A 20,574-nucleotide genomic window follows, 5' to 3' on the forward strand; every position below is an offset into this window, starting at 1 on the left:
TACTTACGTTCATCTGCTTTTGACTTGCATCTGATCAATGTTGTGTAAGCTTCCTGCATGCATTAAGCAGACACAAAAGAAACTTGAGTTCCCTTTCCTTATTTGTATGTATCAAGTGATATTGTACCTTGCATAATGTCACTATTACTATGCTACTTCTGGGGCAAGCCTAGTGCTGAGCTTGTTGCTAATATGATGGTCATTAGGTCTGTCAATTTAATATGTATTTTGATATTTTTGTCTCTTCACTTAATATTTTGCTATATTCAAAAGTGAAGGGCAGTTGGTGGAGATGATGTTGTCTCCTTCTTTAAATACGTATGCCTTTCCAGGTTCCAATCTGCAACCAAGACACTCTTAGCAAGAGTTTTCACAAAATGGCTGTTTTGTCTGCACAGCCATTTTGTGGCTCTGCTGAGGCTGCCAGGTAATGCTAACAGAGACAGCAGCAGGGCACAAACAAGCAGCTTACAGTGCTGGATACAACCCAGATCCTGTACTCGAGGAGCTGACCTTGGGTGGAGGCCATCAACTGTTCTTTTTCAGCAGCACAAATGCGTTGGCAGGTGCGTTAGTTCCATAGTCTCGAACAATTAATAATCTGAACATGCTTTGCAGAAGGTCACAGAGCCAAGTCCTTGGCATTAGGCCAACAAATTATTTGCGCATTTATAATTTTTAAAACACTTTTAGTGACTCCCCAGCAGATTTTTCTTCAAAAGGAATAAACCTTTCATGGATACACTCTTTTCTTGCATTGCAGTTGCTCCCATGAGAAAGCTGCAGCCAAATGAAAATATTGCTTGGCATCAGCAACTGGCAGTCAGCACGAATGGGGCAGAAGGGTTGCACCATCTGACAGTCACATGGATGTCTCGGTGACAATTTATAGTGTTTCAGTAGGATTTTGTTTTTGCAACAGAAATAATTTCTGTGAAACTGAAAAACATAATTATATTTGCCATTTTAGAGGAGCAATGCCATCATAAGGAAATGTTGGCAACCCAAATCTTTCTATATTAAAGAACAGAGAAGATGGCATTTTTCATTATACAGAGAGATAATGAGATAGTGCCATGTATTTATGAACCCTTTTTCATGAAGATGTTGTGCCTCTAACACACCTGAACACAACTATTTAAATACATTCACTACAAAATAAACAGGGACAAATCTTATTGATCATTTTTTGAACACTAGCTCCAGAAAATACTTGTGTTTTAAGCTTGTATAATAAACATTAGGATCATAACTGAAATGCATAAATTATTTATAAATGCATCTATATAAAACATGAGTAATACGAGGGTTTACAATACTTGTCCATTTTTGGGTTTCATGCTGTAGGAAGGATGTTGAGGCCAAATAAAGGGTACAGCACAGATGCTGCCTGGTATGAAAAAGGAAAGACTTTCATTTTATAAATTCTGCTTTTCACATCCACGTCTCAAAATGTTTTACATTGAAGTACTTCTGAAATGTAATCACTATTGTAATATAGGAAATGTGACAACTAATTGCAAACAGCAAGCTCCCACAAACAGCAATATGATAATGAGCTGATAATTCTTTTTTTAAAGTTAAAGTTTATTTATTAGTCACAAGCAGACTTACATTAACAGTGCAATGAAGTTACTGTGAAAATCCCCTTGTCGCCACATTCCGGTGCCTGTTCAGGTACACTGAGGGAGAATTTAGCATGGCCAATGCACCTAACCAATATGTCTTTTGGACTGTGGGAGGAAACTGGAGCACCCGGAGGAAACCCACGCAGACATGGGGAGAAAGTGCAAACTCCATACAGACAGTATGGAGTATGGCTGAAATTGATCGTTAGGCAACAGTACTAACAACTGTGTCACCGTGTTTCTGATCATGATTGAGGGATAAATAATGCATAGGACACTGGGGATAACTACCCTGCTCCTTTTCAAAATAGTGCCATGGGATCTTTTACGCCCATCTGAGAGGGTAGACAGCACCTTGATTTAATGTTTCCCCTGAAAGATGACAGCTCTTGACAATGTAGCACTCCTTCTGTACTGCACTAGAATGCTTACCTTGATTTTTGTTTTCAAAACCTGATATGGGACTTGAACATGGAACTTTGAAGAAATACAAATATTACCTTCCTAGGACATTTTGTGTTATACTGTTGAGCTGAACTCTTAAATGATCCCAACTTGTCTCTGTGTCACTGTGGGTTCTAGCAGCACCTGACACACGCTTGGATAGTTTAAGTTTGGAACTGTATATTACAAATGGTGATCTGACATCAAACTGTTTCATGATTGAGCCTCTGGAGAGCTCAGAATTTTTCCTCAGTTTCAGAGTTATGTAGGAGATAGTGATCCATTTTAGCAAGACCCAAACATCATCAACTACACACTGAATGTTCGTAATAAAGTAGATTACTCCATTTTTGGTAGTTGCATCATTCTATCATTGTGTCACTGAATGTTTTTTTTGGAATAAGGTGTCCCATTTCTTGAGCCCATGAGCCACACACATGTCGACAGACCACTCACCAGTGTAATTTGTCCAAAGCCATATGCTCCAATGATCTTAGCCAAGTTTGAACTGTTGCCCCCTATTAAAGCATTAAAGTCTATTAATAGGTCCCATAGGGGTATTCATGATGGCTGCCTAGAGACATCTAGAGAACACATCATTTGTCATTGAAATCTAACATGTTGTCAGGGCAGGTACTACTATTACTGATAAATACCCATATTGATAAACATAGTGAACTGTAACACTGCACTGATTTATTGACTTTGAACTGATGAACATTTAGTTCTCTGATAATCCATGACTAATGATAGACATCTCCAAGGTTTATCGTGCCTGTTGTAGTAAACAATATATCCACCCACTTCTGTGGAGCCCTGCACAATTACCTAGCCTCCCAATTCTCATTATCCTGATGTCATTTCCCACTACAAAAGGATTACTGAACTTGAAAGGAAGAGGGTCTGAGTATTCCATGTGGGTATCTATATTTGACTTATGTGTCATGCATCCAGTCAATGGGGTTGTAATCTGTGATATTATAAATTCAAAAAGCATATTGTAATATAAAAATTTGAAAAGTGCATCATCATAATCAAAAGTGCAGGAAGCATCAACAACCTCTGCACATAGCCTTCTTCGATCTCACAAAGGCCTTCTACTCTGTCAATTGTGAGAGATTGTGGAACATCCTCCTCAAATTTGACTGCCCACAGAAATCCGTCACCATTCTCCACCTGCTCCATGACGAAATGCAAGCTGTGATCCTCACCAGCAGAACCACCGTAGACCCAATATGTGTGCAAACTTGAGTCAAACAGTGCTGTGTCATCGCACCAACGCTCTTCATCATCATCCTCGCAGCAACACTCCACCCCATCACCCTGAAGGTCCCCGCTGGAATGGAGCTAACTTACTGGACAACCGGGCAACTTTTCAACCTCTGACGCCTGCAGGCCACAACCAAGACCACTCCAACCTTTGTCATTGAGCTGCAGTATGCAGATGACGCCTGTGAGTGCGCACACTCAGAGGCCAAGCTACAAAACCATTGTTGACACATTCACTGAGGCATATGAGAGAATGGGCCTCAGACTAAACATCCGGAAAACAAAGGTTCTCTACCAGCCCACTCCTGCCACACAAAACTGTCCCCCAATCATCAAGATCCACAGTGAGCTCCTGGACAATGTGGATCATTTTCCATATCTCGGGAGCCTCCACTTGATGCGAGCAGATATTGAAGATGAAATCCAGCATCGGCTCCAATGTGCCAGTGCAATCTTCGCTCACCTGAGGAACAGAGTATTCAAAGCCCAAGACCTCAAATCCAGAACCAAGCTCATGGCCTACACAGCAGTCGTGGTCCCCGTCCTCCTATATGCATCAGAAACATGGACAATGTACAGCAGACACCTCAAAGCCCTGGAGAGATATCACCAATGTTGCCTCTGCAGGATAATCCACTCACAGGATAAGTATACCAATGTGAGCTCCTCTCCCAGCTCAATATCCCCAGTATCGAGGCACTGGTCAGGCTCCATCAGCTGCGATAGATGGGCCACATTGTCCTCATGCCCGACAGATGACACACGAAACAAGCGCTCTATCCCAAGCTCCACAATGGCAAGCGATCACCAGGAGGTCAGAGAAAACACTATAAGGACATTCTGAAAACCTCCCTAAATAAATACAAACATCCCCATTGACACGGCAAAATCACTTGCCTTTTAATTGCACAAACTGGAGAAGAAACATCTGCAAAGGCACCAATCACCTTGAGCATCACCGGGTGGAGCATGCAGAGGCGAAGCGTGAACAGCGGAAAGAGAGCACAGAATCCAGGGTGTCCTACCCGCCCACCTTATCAAACACCACCTACAAAACTTGTAGAGTCTGGAGCTCCAGGATTGGATTATTCAGCCACCGCATAACCCACCTCCCTGGAGTGGAAGCAAGTCACCCTTGACCCTGAGGGACTGCTGAAGAAGAGGAACTCACCTATAGATGCAAAGTTGAACTGTGATTTTGCATCTTGTAGAAAAAATATATATAGATTAATATCCCATCTACAAATGCAAAAAAAATCACAGTTCAGATATTGCATTGCCTTGTATAAAAATACAAAGCTGTGTTGTAAAATACATTGGGGGGTACTTTGGACAGAAGGATCTTCATCTCTTTGGAAAATTATGACTTGGTTCTTGATGGCCATTAACTGTAAATCATATGACACATGACATGCTGAACCATGGAAAATGTGACTTCCAGGTCATTGCAGCTGGTTACAGCTATTTAAAGTCACAACTTTGCTTAAATCAAACTAATTCGACATTTTTGAAATAATTTAGTACATAAATTGCCCAGGAGGATCTTTGCACTTTGCATAGTCTTTTTAATGTTATGTCACTTATTGTGGCTTCATAGTGGTTGTCAGTTTCTCAGTGTTCTTGTGGTTGCCTAAGACAGCTGTACTGACAGTTCAATTACAAGTCAGATGTTGAGTGATTTACCCACAGGACTGACTTGCATTTTATCTTACTGATGAGGTGCACTGCATCTCAATGTATAAGTCACAACTTGCAAGTGACATATTTGAGTCAGGTTCAAGAAAACTTATGTCACTACAATGGTACATTTGAAGAAAATGTCTGAATGGGTTGGGAGAGTATTGCGTGACTAGGGCTTAGTATTTGAATACCATTGTTTCTAATTTGCATCAGTGACTTGCAGCAGAATTTTCACCTGCAAATGGGGACAAGTATGGAGACAGGCAGGCATGAAAACTTGTGCAAATATCTAAAATCCTGCCCTTAGATTTGGAAATTCAGTGTAACTTGATCAAATTTGCAGATATTAAATTACGGAACAAGTTAATAAAAATATAATAGGGCCAAACAAGTTACAGAAATTTAATACAAGTTTAAAGAATTACATCCTCCTCCTTTGGGTACTCTGCCCTAAGAGGGCATTTGTGACCATGGATTTCCATTTGATTAGTCTGTGATAATGCTTGACAAAATTCTGCAGTGGTTTGCAAATACCTTCTGCAGCATGGCTGACCAAGAACCTCTCTTGCTCTTTACCACCTGCCATCAGGCGTATTGGAAGGATTTACAGGACTGATAATCTGTTTGGTCACGTTATGCATGCACCTTCCATGCCCATCAAGTCCTCAAGACTTCTCTTAAAGTATTGTATGAAGATAGTAAATATGGGATACATACATTGTAATCCACAAATGGATTGCAATAATTAATGAGGAAGTTGAAAGAGACATAGGGCCCTCAGCAGCCCCCCCCCCCCCCTCCAAAGATGGGTTGTGAGGTCTGAGGCCACTTAATAGTCACTTAAAGGCCTTTCCCCACTCAGCCTCAATTTTTAGGTTGTGGGAGCGAGTGCGAACAAGGTGGGAAATAGAGAAATGAACTTTTCTCCATCTCTGTCAGGAAAGGAGGTGGCGCTTCAATCTGAAGGCCCCTTCAGATTTGGGGTGCCCTTCCCTTCAAGACCTTGGAGCTCTAGCCCTCCATCCACCCCCTGGCCTACTGCTTGATGCCATGATCGCCCCTTCCCCCCCGATCCCCTTTCCTCCCACCTAAGGATCTCCGAATCTTGAGGTCCCAGGACTTACTTGCAGACTGAGCACTGCAGTACCTCTTCTGGCCACTACAATGCTGTGTCTGGATGGCTTAGAGGGTTGTCAGCCAATCTGATTAGTTGACAGCTCTCACAAGTGGGACTTCCTTCCAAGGGCAGACAGAAGTCCCCGCCCACTGTCAATCAATGCTTAAGTGAGCATTAAATGGTCTTGGGCTTCTGAGGGTCAGCGGTAGCGCATTGTGCACTGACTCTCATCTCACCATCTTTAAAACCCTACCCATTGGAGTCTTGATACAATAAGAAGTCTCACAACACCAGGCTAGAGTCCAACAGGTTTATTTGGTATCATGAGCTTTCAGAGCGCTGTTCCCTCATCAGGTGAGTGGACAATATACAGTGTTCATTCACCTGATGAAGGAGCATTGCTCCGAAAGCTCGTGATACCAAATAAACCTGTTGGACTTTAACCTGGTGTTGTGAGACTTCTTACTGTGCCCACCTCAGTCCAACGCCAGCATCTCCACATCATTGGAGTCTTAGGAGATGCAACATTTAATATTTCAAATTGAAATAGAGCACCAAATAATGAACAGTGGAATGTTTAGAAAAGGAGACATTCAAGTGCTGGAAACATGAGCTCTGAGGCTGATTTATAAGTTGAGTTATAAGGAAATATGTAGGAACAGGAGTAGGCCAGTTAATTGAGCCTGTTTGCCATTAAATCAGATCATGGCTAATCTGTAACCTAACTCCATATATTGTAAACTGCATCATAAAAGCTGACCCAGTGTTCAGACGACTCCATTTTTCCTGCCCTTAGAACTTATAGTTTTGAATATACTCTGACCATACACCATAGATTGGCGCCCCCCCCCCCCCCCCCCCCCAGTTTTTAGTCATGACATGTACTTTCATTAGTAGTCAGCCTCAATTTTTGATTCCATAAGTAATTGCATGTGTTACTTACTGGTACCTTATAATTTGGCACCAGGTATCTAACAAGCAATATGGCTGTGCTGCAAAGATGCACGGGAGTTTAAGACACATCCTTTGTTTTTGGCGGATGCTGATGACATTTCAAATGGTGACCACCCACACCTATGCCAGTGGTTAACTTTTATACTTGGCACAAAAGTCATCCCCCATTTTTGGAAGGATTTTTTGAGGCTTCAAATGTTGACTTGTACTTCAACATCACTGTTATCTACCTTTGTGCCATATAACTTATCTTTTAAAGCTTTGGTTCACAAAACATTAGCAATCTTAGATTTAAAATTAACAAACGATCCTGCCATTTGTAGGAGAATTCCAAACTTCTTCTACCCTTAATTATTTTCTATGTCTATTCATGACATTTTAATAACCAATGTACTTTGATCACCAAGAATCTTTGGATCTTCACTGTTTCCAGTTTTTTTTACCCCATATAGAATTATTGCATTTTATTCATTCTAGGTCCAAAGTTGATGACTTTGTATTTGCCTACATTAAAATAAATTTGCTGCAATCTTGTCCAATCACAAAATTTATTAATAACTCTAATTTATGCTCCTATCTACACCTCTTACAACATTGCCCATCTTTGTTTCACTGGCAAACTTAGATATGTGGCTTTCTATCCTATCAGCTAAATTATGAGTCAGCATAATGAATAGTTCAGACCCCACGATAGGTCTTTGCAGGACACTGCTAGTCACACCCTGCCAATTAGTGTATTTGCCCATAAGCCCTACTCTGTGACTCCTGCAACTCAATCAATTTCCCAAAGAGGTCAATAATTTGCTTTCAATTCCATGCCATTCAACTTTAGTTAACAATCTCCTTTGAGAGACCTTGGCACATGCCTTCTGGGAATATATACAAATAACATCCAATGACATTCTCCTGTTCACTACTCTAATCACCTCTTCAAAAAATTCAATCAGGTTCATCAGGCGTGACCTACCCTTTACAATGCTGGCTTTCTCTGATCAGCTGAAAATTTTTAAGGTGTTCAGATGTCATATACTTAACTCTAGTAACTCTAGTAACTTTCTGACAACAAATATTAGGTTAACTGGGTCTATAATTCCCTAGTTTCACTTTCTCCCTTTCTTAAATAGTGGAGTTATGTGCATTTTCCAAACAAAAGGAATGGCTCCTGAATCGAGAGAATTTTGGAAGATTATAGTTAGTGCATCTGCAATATTCTCACCTACTTCATTTTAAAACTCTAGAATATAAATCATCTGTTTGTAGGTATTTGTCATTCTTTCATGCCATTACTTTCTTCATTACTTACATTAATTTTGGTGAGTTCCTGATTTAACATTAGTTGCCTTTGTTAGCTAAGCAACCTCTTGCTCTACTGTAAATACTCCTGCAAAGTAATTACTGAACATGTTTGCCATTTCCATATTTCCATTTAGAGTATCCCACTATCAGTTTTCATTATTCCTGACCAACCTCTTGTTATAATTGTCAAATTATTTGTGTTGATTTTGATATTTCTTGTAAGTTTCTTCTCATACTCCCTTTTTGTAGATCTTACCAATTGTTTTGCCATCCTTTGCTGTTCTTTGTAGTTCTCCCAATAACCATGATCTGTGCTATTTTTTGCCTGTTAATGTTCATTTTCTTTTAGATTAAGTCCCTTATCTCTTTCGTTGGCCACAGTTGTTTTATTTTGGACAAGTAGAACTCTAGCCCCTTAGGGTACAAACTGTTCCTGAATCAGATTATATCCTTTTGAAACACTCCCACTGATTTTCTGTGACATGTGGATAGTCTCTGTTACATCACATTGAAGTAAACCTTCCCTAAATCTAGAATTCTCATAGCTGTTATGTTTTTCCTTTACAATCGTTATGTTGAATTCAGTCACTATTATGATTATGATTGCCAAATAATTGCTAAATCTAAGGAAAAAGACCTGCTCCTTTGTTGGTTCTAGAACAGTGGTTCCCCTTTCCTTTATGTTGATCACTAGATCGTCATCAAAAGGCCACAAGGTATGCAAGCCATTTTAAACATTTTTTTTACATAGCCTATGGCTGATGGGAATCAAACTTGTATATCAATGTGATGCACTATCAATCAAGCAAAGACTAGTTTGTATGCAAGAACAAATAGGCTTTTATTCGCAAAAGACTTGGAGCACACCCATGCTGATGAACTGGTCCAGCAACTGAGGCAGGGGGGTTGGGAGCAGTCACCTTTACACCTGGACCAGGGGGGAGGAGTCTCGGGAAGGGCCGGCAGGGGCATGCCCAGGCATGTCACACACACACACACACAGGCAATAAGCTTAACAGTGGTTTACCACATTCACCCCCTGCTTTTAAAAAAGAGTCCGGCGGGGATGAGGTGGGTGGAATGATATTTACAGAATTACAAATTTACAAATTCAGTCTCTCTGGGGGCTTGATCTGCCGCTGCAACCGCCGTAGTGCCGGTTGTGGTGTCGGTTCCGTTGGCCGTGGTGTTGGTTCAGGCGCCAGGCCGTAGTCACTCGAGTCGTCTGTAGTCCCTTCCGATTGTCGGGTGCTTGGTGGCGGCTCCTGGGGCTCAGGCGTGCTGTATATGGGGGTTGGGGGTGTGGGGTTGTGGGTCGTCGTGGTCCCTGGGGCACCCAGGTCTCGAATGGAGACCGTGTCCTCCCGCCCGTCGTGGTACGCCACATAGGCATATTGGGGGTTGGGGAAGTTCCAGGAGAGGACGCATGCGGTCGGGATCAGGACTGGTGACCCCATTTTCCACATCACAACCAAGGATGGCGAGGCGGCGTGTGCGGAATACACACTTCTCCTTATTATAGGTCAGATTTAGGAGTGTGGTGGTGTGGAGGAATTTGTGGAGGTTGGCGTTGTGGTCCTGCTGATCATGGCCGCAGATGGTGACGTTATCCAGGTACGGGAAGGTGGCCCGCAGCCCGTTCTGGTCTACCATTCGGTCCATCTCACACTGGAAAACCGAGACCCCATTGGTGACGCCAAAGGGGACCCTAAGGAAGTGATAGAGGCGGCCATCCAGCTCGAAGGCAGTATATTGGCGGTCTTCTAGGCGGATAGGGAGCTGGTGGTATGCAGATTTTAAGTCGATGGTGGAGAACACCCGATATTGCGCAATCTGATTAACCATGTCAGATATGCGGGGGAGGGGGTACGCGTCCAGCTGCGTGTAGCGGTTAATGGTCTGACTGTAGTCAATGACCATGCGATGTTTCTCCCCAGTCTTAACAATTACTACTTGGGCTCTCCAGGGGCTGGTACTGGCCTCGATGATCCCCTCCCCTAGGAGCAGTTGTACTTCGGACCTGATAAAAGTCCTGTCTCCAGCACTGTACCGTCTGCTCTTGGTGCGATGGGCTTGCAGTCGGGGGTGAGATTTTCAAACACTGAGGGAGGGGCGACTTTAAGGGTCGAGAGGCTGCAGGTGGTGCGCGGTGGGCGATCGAAGAACTGGTGATTGCAAACAGAGAGCGGGGGAAAAGACCCATTATACTCCATGGTGACACTCTTAAGGTGACACAGGAAATCTAGCCCCAGGAGTACGGCAGCGCAGAGTTGTGGCAGCACGAGGAGCCTGAAGTTTTTGTACACTGTGTCCTGTACAGTCAGGGTTGCCACGCAGTACCCAAGGACCTCCACCGAGTGGGACTTTGAAGCCATGGAGATCGTTTGCTTCACTGGCAGTATTGAAAGGGCATAGTGACTCACTGTGTTAGGGTGAATAAAGCTCTCCGTACTCCCACAGTCAAATAAACAGTTTGTAGTGCGACTGTTTACCTCGATGTCCATCATGGACCTGGTGAGTTGGTGAGGCCTGGATTGGTCCAACATAACCGAAGCCACCGTTGGATTTTGCGACGCGGTTGAAGGCGTCCAAGATGGCGGCCTGCACGGCTCACACATGGCTGAAGGCGTCCAAGATGGCGGGTCGCACACAGCGCTACTGGGCTTGGAGGTTGACTTCACCCTGCATACCTTCGCGTAATGGCCCTTCTTTCCACACCCAGAGCAGATTGCATCCTTCGCCGGGCAGCGTTGTCGGGGGTGCTTCCCCAGGCCGCAGAAGTAGCACTTCGGGCCTCCAGAGACTGTCGCAGCGGACGGGTCACTGGTGGGACGTGGTGTGACGTAGGCCTGCGGCCCTCCCGAGTACAGAGGTGGCGGCGACTGCGGCGTCCACGGTGCGCCCCCGTGGTCGGGGGTGTAGGCCTCAAGATTACGGAAGGCCACCTCTAACAAGCCGGCAAGCGCTACAGTCTTTTGTAGATCAAGCCCACCCTGTTCCAGCAGTCGTTGTCGGATATAGTTTGACCTGATACCCATGACATAGGCATCTCTGATTAAGTCCTCAGTGTTTTGGGCGGCTGTTATGGCCTTGCAGTTGCAGGCCCTGCCAAGTGCTCGCAACGCATGCAGGAATTGGTTACCCGATTCTCCTGGCTGTTGTCTGCGAGTAGCCAGAAGATGTCTGGCGTAGATTACATTAGTCTGCTTGTTGTACTGGCCTTTTAAAAGTTCGATCGCATCCTCATAAGTTTCAGCGTCTCTAATCATCGAGAATACTTGATCGCTTACCCAGGCGTGGAGCACATGTAGCTTGTCGGTTTCGGTCCGGACGACGGAGGCGGAGAGGAAAGTTTTGGAACATCGCAGCCAGTGATCGAAGCTGTTAGAGGCTCCTACGGCTTGAGAATCCAATTCTAATCTATCGGGTTTTAGTATCTGCTCCATCCCAAAACTTTTTGCGAATAAAATTGATGCACTATCAATCAAGCAAAGACTAGTTTGTATGCAAGAACAAATAGGCTTTTATTCGCAAAAGACTTGGAGCACACCCATGCTGATGAACTGGTCCAGCGACTGAGGCAGGGAGGTTGGGAGCAGTCACCTTTATACCTGGACCACGGGGGAGGAGTCTCAGGCAGGGCCGGCAGGGGCATGCCCAGGCATGTCACACACACACCCACACACACACAGGCAATAAGCTTAACAGTGGTTTACCACACAGTGTGTATTAAAAATGCTGCTATTTCTAATAGTTTATGACGCACACTCACAAATACATTGCGCCACAGTACATTTACCTGAAGTAGGCCTACCAGTGGAAACAGATACTGCTTCCCTAATGAGAAAGCTGACGTTGTTTTGCAGACGTCAAACATTACATGTCAGGTTCCAGGTATGACAGTCTCAATCAGAGATCTGGTTCAATATTAAGTCATTTTGATATTTAGTCTTCAATGTGACAAGCCCTGAAAATCCATTTTCATAAAGATAGGTTGTAGGAAAAGGCATCAAAAACTTTACTGCCTTGTCAGATGCTTCTGGGTATTCTGAAGCAACCTTAAGCCAAACATCAGTCAGGTAGTTCTGAGAAAAATTCAACTGTCACACGACAGTTCCACAAGGCTGTCTTGCTCTTTCAATGTCAGATTTGTAAGGATGTCATCATCAAGGCTCACAAAGGGATTTCATATACAGTAAGAACTTTGTGTTGGGAACAGGGAAATATTGTGCGGCTATGTTTTCAAACTTTGCAGGTGCTCTCTGATGTCATGTTTCACACTGTTTGGAAGCTGCATTTCTGCTGTGGCCAAAATATCTGACAGAGGTATTGGGGGAGGTTGCAAACGAATGGTAATTTGACTGCTCAGATTGTTTGGCCCACATCTCTATTTTCTTGATCATTGCTTCTACTTTGTCCTGCACATGAAAAACTGTCACTGATTCTACAATGAAATCATTGCTTAAGTACAGATTGGGAATTGCTGTTTGACCGGATTGACAATTTTGCGCAGACTGATACTGAACTCTGTTGGGTCCTTTCATCACCATCTGCAAACTCTGAAACATTACGAGTCAGTTGACCAGATTTCATTTCTGTTGGAGTTGGAATTTGTTGGCTAAAGCTCTTGGGATTTGTGGTTGCTGTGGCCAGTTCTGGGCCTGCTTTCAGCTCATTCTCTTTAGTCTTTCAAACAGATTTTTCCAGTCAATCCGCGCCGCTAAGAAATTGAGCAATGGGTCCATGTTGGGTGGTTCGTCATTAGCTTCGTTTGTGTATTTATTTGAAGTGACTTCCTTCAGCTGAAAGTTGGGAAACAATCTGTCATTTAACCCGACATTTCTGTTCCCCTTGAAGATCTCCATTACTGTAGGCACCTCATGCCTGTTTGCAACCTCCACATTTTGACCGGATGAGTGATAACAGTGCTGTGTTCACTCATTGCTTACCTTGTATGTGCTCGTTGGAGGTAATAGATGGGAAATCTGTCTGCCTCTGGGACTTAATGGCCACTGATCCATCTTCAACCATGCTCATTTCTTTATTATCAAGAGAGCTTTACAGCTCTCCCTTCTATTCTCCAACCATATTGTCAATTTCAGGAACAACTTCTTTGGTCAGGTCAAATCTCTTTGTAGTTACATCCTCTGCATTGTGCAAGATCCCACCAGCAGCACAACTCAAATCACAACTGGTTGTCCACTGTTGCAGTAAGGCTCTGCACACCTCCTATTCATTTATCATTCATTCTTTTTGAATCAGGTAGTGTGGTTTCAGTTTGCCCATGTCCCTTAGACTCCGAGAGACTGCCAACAGTGGCACTAAAGCCGGCTCAGTGCTGCAGTCATTGGAACCACCTCCATGTGTGAGAATGCAGAGTAAGAAGTCTCACAATACCAGGTTAAAGTCCAACAGGTTTATTTGGTAGCAAAAGCCACTAGCTTTCGGAGCGCTGCTCCTTCATCAGGTAAGTGGGAGTTCTGTTCACAAACAGGGCATATAAAGACACAAACTCAATTTACAAAATAATGGTTGGAATGCGAGTCTTTACAGGTAATCAAGTCTTAAAGGTACAGATAATGTGAGTGGAGAGAGGGTTAAGCACAGGTTAAAGAGATGTGTATTGTCTCCAGCCAGGACAGTTAGTGAGATTTTGCAAGCCCAGACAACTCATGGGGGTTACAGATAGTGTGACATGAACCCAAGATCCCGGTTGAGGCCGTCCTCATGTGTGCGGAACTTGCCTATCAGCCTCTGCTCAGCGACTCTGCGCTGTCGTGTGTCGTGAAGGCCGCCTTGGAGAACGCTTACCCGAAGATCAGAGGCATAATGCCCGTGACCGCTGAAGTGTTCCCCAACAGGAAGAGAACACTCTTGCCTGGTGAGCGTTCTCCAAGGCGCCCTTCACTACACACGACAACGCAGAGTCCCTGAGCAGAGACTGGTAGCCAAGTTCCGCACACATGAGGACGGCCTCAACCGGGATCTTGGGTTCATGTCACACTATCTGTAACCCCCACAAATTGTCTGGGCTTGCAAAATCTCACTAACTGTCCTGGCTGGAGACAATACACATCTCTTTAACCTGTGCTTAACCCTCTCTCCACTCACATTGTCTGTACCTTTAAGACTTGATTACCTGTAAAGACTCGCATTCCAACCATTATTTTGTAAATTGAGTTTGTGTCTTTATATGCCCTGTTTGTGAACAGAATTCCCACTTACCTGATGAAGGAGTAGCGCTCCGAAAGCTAGTGGCTTTTGCTACCAAATAAACCTGTTGAACTTTAACCTGGTGTTGTGAGACTTCTTACTGTGTTTACCCCAGTCTAACGCCAGCATCTCCACATCATGAGAATACAGAAGCAGAGCTGTGTTGCTCCTCCTGCAGAACCAGGTGAGATGTATGGACAAGCAACATCATGAGATCTGGACACGATGGCACTGTAGCACTGGTCAAGGCTAAACTCATTCTGGCATCTTCCATAATGCTTATCGTATTTCTTAAGTCTGTAGTCGAAGGTCTTATTTGTAATGAACGCAAATTACTGCAGATGAAACCTCACTTTCATATAACTTTATATCTTCAAAAAGTGTTCGTCTTTATGAGGTACACGTAATTATATTTTTCCCCATGACCACAGGTTGAGAACCACTGTTATAGAACAAATAGTTCTAGAAGAATATCCTGAAAACATTCAAGTCTGCTACTCCATTGCTGCTATCAGGAGGCCAGGAGACAACTCCTATGTCGGCCCAGGTTTTTGCACAATGGTGAACATCTCCATTGTTGCATAAATCCAAGAAATGGCTGAAAATCCAAAGTCCTGCCCTTGAACCAGACCTATTATCTCTTTATAGGGCTAAGTGTCAGACTTGTTTTATAATGTACTTGTGAAGTGCCTTGGGAGATTTAATTACATTAGTGGTGTTATATAAATCTAAGTTGTTGTTCTGTAAACTTGCAGTCATCCGTAATTCTGTTACCTGTCTCCTAATTGGGCAACAGAAAGAGGGTCAGCCTAGGCGTAGCTGGTTGACAGATGTCACAAAAACAAATTACATTGAATTAGTGAGGATGGCGAAAGACAGACGAGCCTGACATGTAATATAAATCTGCTGGTGAGAGTAGCTACAAGCAGAAGCAGAGATGTTGTAACTTGAACTAAGTTCAATTCACCCATCAGCCCTCTGCTTGTTGACTTATATTGGCTCCCAGTTAAACCATGCTTTGATTTTTAAATTCCCATTTCTCTATCTTTGTAATCTTCTTCAGGCCCACAACCCATCCTGAGATCTGCACTTCTTTAATTCTGACCTCTTGAACATTATCGATTTTAATTGTTCCACCATTGGTGACTGTATCTTCGGCTGCAATGGCCCAAAATCTGTGGAATTCCCTTTTTAAACTTCTCTATCTTCTGAATTCTTTCTTCCTTGAAGGCATTCTGTAAAACCTCCCTCTTTGACCCTTTTATTCTTCTACCCAAAAATCTCCTTGAATGCCTCAGTGTCAAATTTTGCTTTATAAAGCTCCTTTGAAGCATCTTGGACTGTTTTATTATGTTAAAGGTGCTATATAAAAGTAAGTTTTGTTCTTAATTCTACTCTTAAAGTCTCCGCTGCTTTCTTACCTTTTGTTAGATCTTTTTATTATTAATCACTAAGGTTGCTCCTATCCCTGTACCAAATTACCTAACTTTCCTGCAGACATTATAATCGGGTATTTTTAGTTCCCTGCTTTGAGTACTTTATCTTTTCAGCTTGGAAAGGAGGTGTCTTAATAGGTAATTTTATATAGGAGAGTAAATGATATGGAAAGGATTAATTCAGAATGCTATTGTTTAATTAAACTGGGAGCAGGGCGAAGGGATACAATTTAAACTTATAATGATGACTTTAGAACTGAGGTATTTTTTCTGCAAAGTGTGATCAACAATTGGAATAGAGTTTTGGGCAGTGGCGAAAGAAAATCCTAGAATTATTTAACAAACAACTATATCCAGCAGTGGACAAATGGGTCATTTTGGCGGGCTGAATATTCTTCCTCATCTGTAATGTAAATTACATTTTACCAAGGAAATGAAACCCCCCCATAATAGTGTTTATTCATTTTTGGTAAATGCTAACTGATGCTTAATAATTTTGACTCAATTCTTTATTCTTGTTTATCTGTATAATCCTCAATGTGCATTGACGTAGGAAGTTTCTAGCTTGCCAGTCATACATTTTCTTTACACCCTTCCACCCTTTATAGCTTTAAAAAAAAATTACCAGTGTATGTTTTTGTACACATCCCAATGGAGAATCTTGTCACCAGAAAATAAAAGTTCCCCATTTCCAGTATCTAGGGTTAGTGTCAAGTAACCCATGGGCAGGTATATTACAGCCAAACACAAAATAGTGCTTCCTCTCTACTCTTAACCCAAATCTCCAAAGAATATCCATATTGCACGGATGTGGTTTTTCCCATTTCCCACATCAGTGATCCTAATCCCCACTTAACAAGGTGTATGGCCTGCCACATGATCAAAACCTGATATTAAGCTCTTGTGGTTTGTGACCACATAAACAATGTTCGGTGAACATAATTTTGTTTTTAAAAGACTATTTTTGTTAAACCTTAATGGTTATCTCTACAGTTCTGTGGTCTTCTGTCTAATAGTAGCTGGTAAAGTGCAAAAAATTGATATATGCATCTCTGATAATCCTAATAATAAACCTTTTCTAAATTTCATTTTCATTTTATGATTTTTTTTGCTTCTTGTACATCGATCTTCTTAAGCTTCCACAGGTGCTGCTCAAAACAGTTGTTTGGAGGCCACAAGAGCAATGTGACTTGATTTATCTTCCTACTTCCTTCTCTCTTGAAAAATGCCTGCACCTCACTAGGTTTACAGTCAGATGTCTTTATCTATTTGAGTAGTTTCTCACTTTCTGACAATGCTCTAGGATAAAGCAGCTTGTTTGATTGGCACAAGAACACAAGAGATAGGAGCAGGAGCAGACCATGCAGCCCGTCAAGCCTGTTCCACCATTCAGTATAATCATGGCTGACCTTTGGCTTCAGTTTCACTTGCCTGTCTGCTCCCCATATTACTTGATTTCCTGAGACCAACAATCTTTCTATTCCAGTCTTAAATATGTTTAATAATGTGTTAATTGAATAAATTAAGCAGAAGGTGTTGATTGATTGAAGACATAGCAGTCAGATGTGGCTCAGTGGGTAGTACTCTCGCCTCTGAATCAGAAGGTTGTGGGTTCAAGTCCCACCCTAGAATTCAAGCACAAAGTCTGTTGCTTTCGTGAAGTATAGTGGGAGTACCCCCTCTGTTGAATGCGCCATTTGGGTGAGATGGTAAACTGAGGTCCTGTTGCCCTCTCAGGCAGATGTAAATGATTCCTTGGCACTATTTTGAAGTCAGTAAGAAGTCTCACAATACCAGGTTAAAGTCCAACAGGTTTATTTGGAATTATGAGCTTTTGGAGCACTGCTCCTTCATCAGGTGAGTCAGGTGAGTTTCTTACTTCACTAACTGACTGCTGGATGAATTAACATGGTACCAGAGAATGGTTGCCCAAAGGGGAAAAATGAAAACTAAAAAAACGTTTATCCAACAGAAGATTGTAATCTGAGTTGCTTTGTGAAGAATGGTGAAAGCAATTGTAATTTGTCAGGGTATGATTACCTACTGATGTTCTTCAAATCTGAATGGAAAAATTAGATGGAAATGTGGACATGGGTTACATCCTTACTGAAGAAAAAACAAGTATGTCCTTGCTTCCTAACAAAAGTAAAACCAAAAGTCATATTGTGAGATGGATGTCTCAGTTGGATACTGATGAAGGTTTAGATCTTCAATTAAGTTTCATGAATAAAATCAACAAGAAAGATGATCTAGTTGATGTGTACGAAGCATGGTCAAACTTCAATAGACTTTAAAAGATGGACCATCATTCCATTGAGGAATATATTATTGACTTTAATGGCTGTGTATTAAAAATTCCAAGAACTTAAAGTTGGAGAATCTTTAGTCAGTGCTTGCATTTAAACTGCTGGATTGTGCGAAGGTGTAACATATGGATAGGCTCCTGGTCTTAACTGGCATTCGGTTCACGGAAAAAGCCACCCTTTTGAATCAAATACTGCTTTAAAAAAATTCCTGGGGAAGTGGTGATGTAAATGGGACATTCAGTGACGTCACAAAGAGTGGAGGACTCAATGATTATGATCTTTCAAGATTATTCGGGGTCTAGGCACAGGCATCAATACAATGGAAGAGTTACAGACAGAAGAAATGAGGACAAAAGCACTTTTGATAGATCAGGATGTCACAACAGAAAACAGGATTTCAGTTGCAATACTAGACAAATGAACTTTTTGAATGTCTGCAGTAAAGTTAACAGGTGCTTCAAACGTGACTCAAAATACCATTTTACAATGAGGAACAGCAGGGTTTTCAAACTGACGCATGATACCGAGAATTCAGAAGTTCAAGATGATGATAATGATCAGTATGAGGGAATTGTATTAGTCACAAGAAGCTTTAGACCAGTAATGAGTGTATTAGTTGCAGGTTCATTTAATTGTGCCATATTAGATAGTTGTTTCACTTTGACAGTGTGTGAAACAAATAAAATGTTATTTTGATTTGTTCAGTAATAAGGATCAATGTAAGGTTAGTGGATATGAAAGTTCTATTCGATTTAGTCTTGGGATTGACAACACATTGGGGTCACTAAAAATAGTGGTGATTCCAGGTATAATAGCTGGAATTAACCACTTCATTAGTACTAATATAGTTTGTAGCAGATACCCTTGCTGCTGAGCAAGTCTTAGGCACAAAAGAAACTGGACATGGAATATGATAAAACAATTGTCTTTTGAAAGTTAGTGGATCTGCAATAGGGCATTACCTAACAAAATTTGACATTTCTAATCAGAATGTTTGAGAAGTATTATGGCATCAGATGACAAAAATCAGCAAAAAGCAAATTGTCTTTAAGTTACACAAACAATTTGCTCACCCTTCTTTTAACAGATTAAAAATTCTACCAAAGGACGCAGGTGTCATTCATGATGAGTATACAAGGCTCATCTAAGAGATTAGTACAAATGTGATGTAAAAAGTATCGGAGAATGCCACCATATCTCATTGTAAGTCTCCCATTAGGTTGAGATTTTAATGAAGTAATACCCATTGATTTAAAGATGTGGGAGAAATATGTAGAATGAAAATATTCCTACTTTATAGAGATGCCAACCAGAATTATATATCTACAGTAATACATGGTAAAGATGAAAGACTGATTGTAGATAAATCATGGAGAAATGGGCATTGTATAAGAGCGTCCAAGATACATTTATCCTGGGGATTCAGTTTACTATAAAAGAGAGGGTCATAAAGAATGGAATGGTCCTGCTAAGGTGTAATGGTAAGACAGTCATTGTCCAACATGGTAGTCAAACTATTAAGGTCCATTTATCATGGTTGATTGGGATTGATTTCAGAATCTGTGCAGTTAATAGAAGGCAATGAGGTACCCTGTTTTTCATATACTCATGACAGTTGAGGAACAGAATATTGTAAATGAAGGGCCAAATGGCGATAGCCAGAATGATTCTGATACACAGAATGGGGATATTGTGTTCAAAGATACAACAGAGTGTGTACACAGGTGACATACATACCAGAAGGTTCAATCATTAAAAAAATTGAATACATAGAACTTTTTTCTCAATTTTCCAGACTGGAGTTTTGAAAGACCTGAAACATAGCCATTTTTGGTGACGTTTTCCATGCCAATCTTCTGGATGAATATTCAAATACAGCTGGTTTCGTTATATTTTTGGGGGTGAAAATGGGAAATGGCATCCCTTGGCCTGGAAAATTAAGAAAATAAAAAAGGGTGATCAAAAGTACTTGAGCTACAGAAACACTTTAGAAACAATAGCTATGGGTTTTGACTTTTCAAATATTTTAGGGGAATTTCTATATGGAGGCACACAGAGAATAAACTGCCCGTTGATCACAGGGAAACAACGTATATTCCACAAAAAGTGAGACTGGAAAATGTTAGACTTTGCTAGTGTAAAATAGATGTTAGAAAGAAAGGAAATCTCCAACATCTAACAGGCTATTGCCTGCCAACTTAAAACTTGGGATGCCAACTGGCACCCCATCC

General features: G+C 41.9%; 2 long non-coding RNA genes across 2 annotated transcripts in view; one reads left to right on the forward strand and one right to left on the reverse strand.

Annotated features, from left to right (window-relative positions):
• Nucleotides 1–20,574, forward strand: part of LOC144498655 (uncharacterized) — an 82,111-nt gene that overhangs the window by 43,024 nt on the left and 18,513 nt on the right. The window lies entirely within an intron of this gene.
• LOC144498654 (uncharacterized) overlaps nucleotides 17,836–20,574 on the reverse strand; it is a 75,697-nt gene continuing 72,958 nt past the window's right edge. Inside the window, exon 2 of the long non-coding RNA XR_013498740.1 lies at nucleotides 17,836–20,272. This is a non-coding gene — a long non-coding RNA (uncharacterized LOC144498654). The remainder of the gene's footprint in view (nucleotides 20,273–20,574) is intronic.

This window comes from Mustelus asterias, chromosome 9 (assembly GCF_964213995.1).
Source record: "Mustelus asterias chromosome 9, sMusAst1.hap1.1, whole genome shotgun sequence".
Classification (NCBI taxonomy): Eukaryota; Metazoa; Chordata; class Chondrichthyes; order Carcharhiniformes; family Triakidae; genus Mustelus; species Mustelus asterias.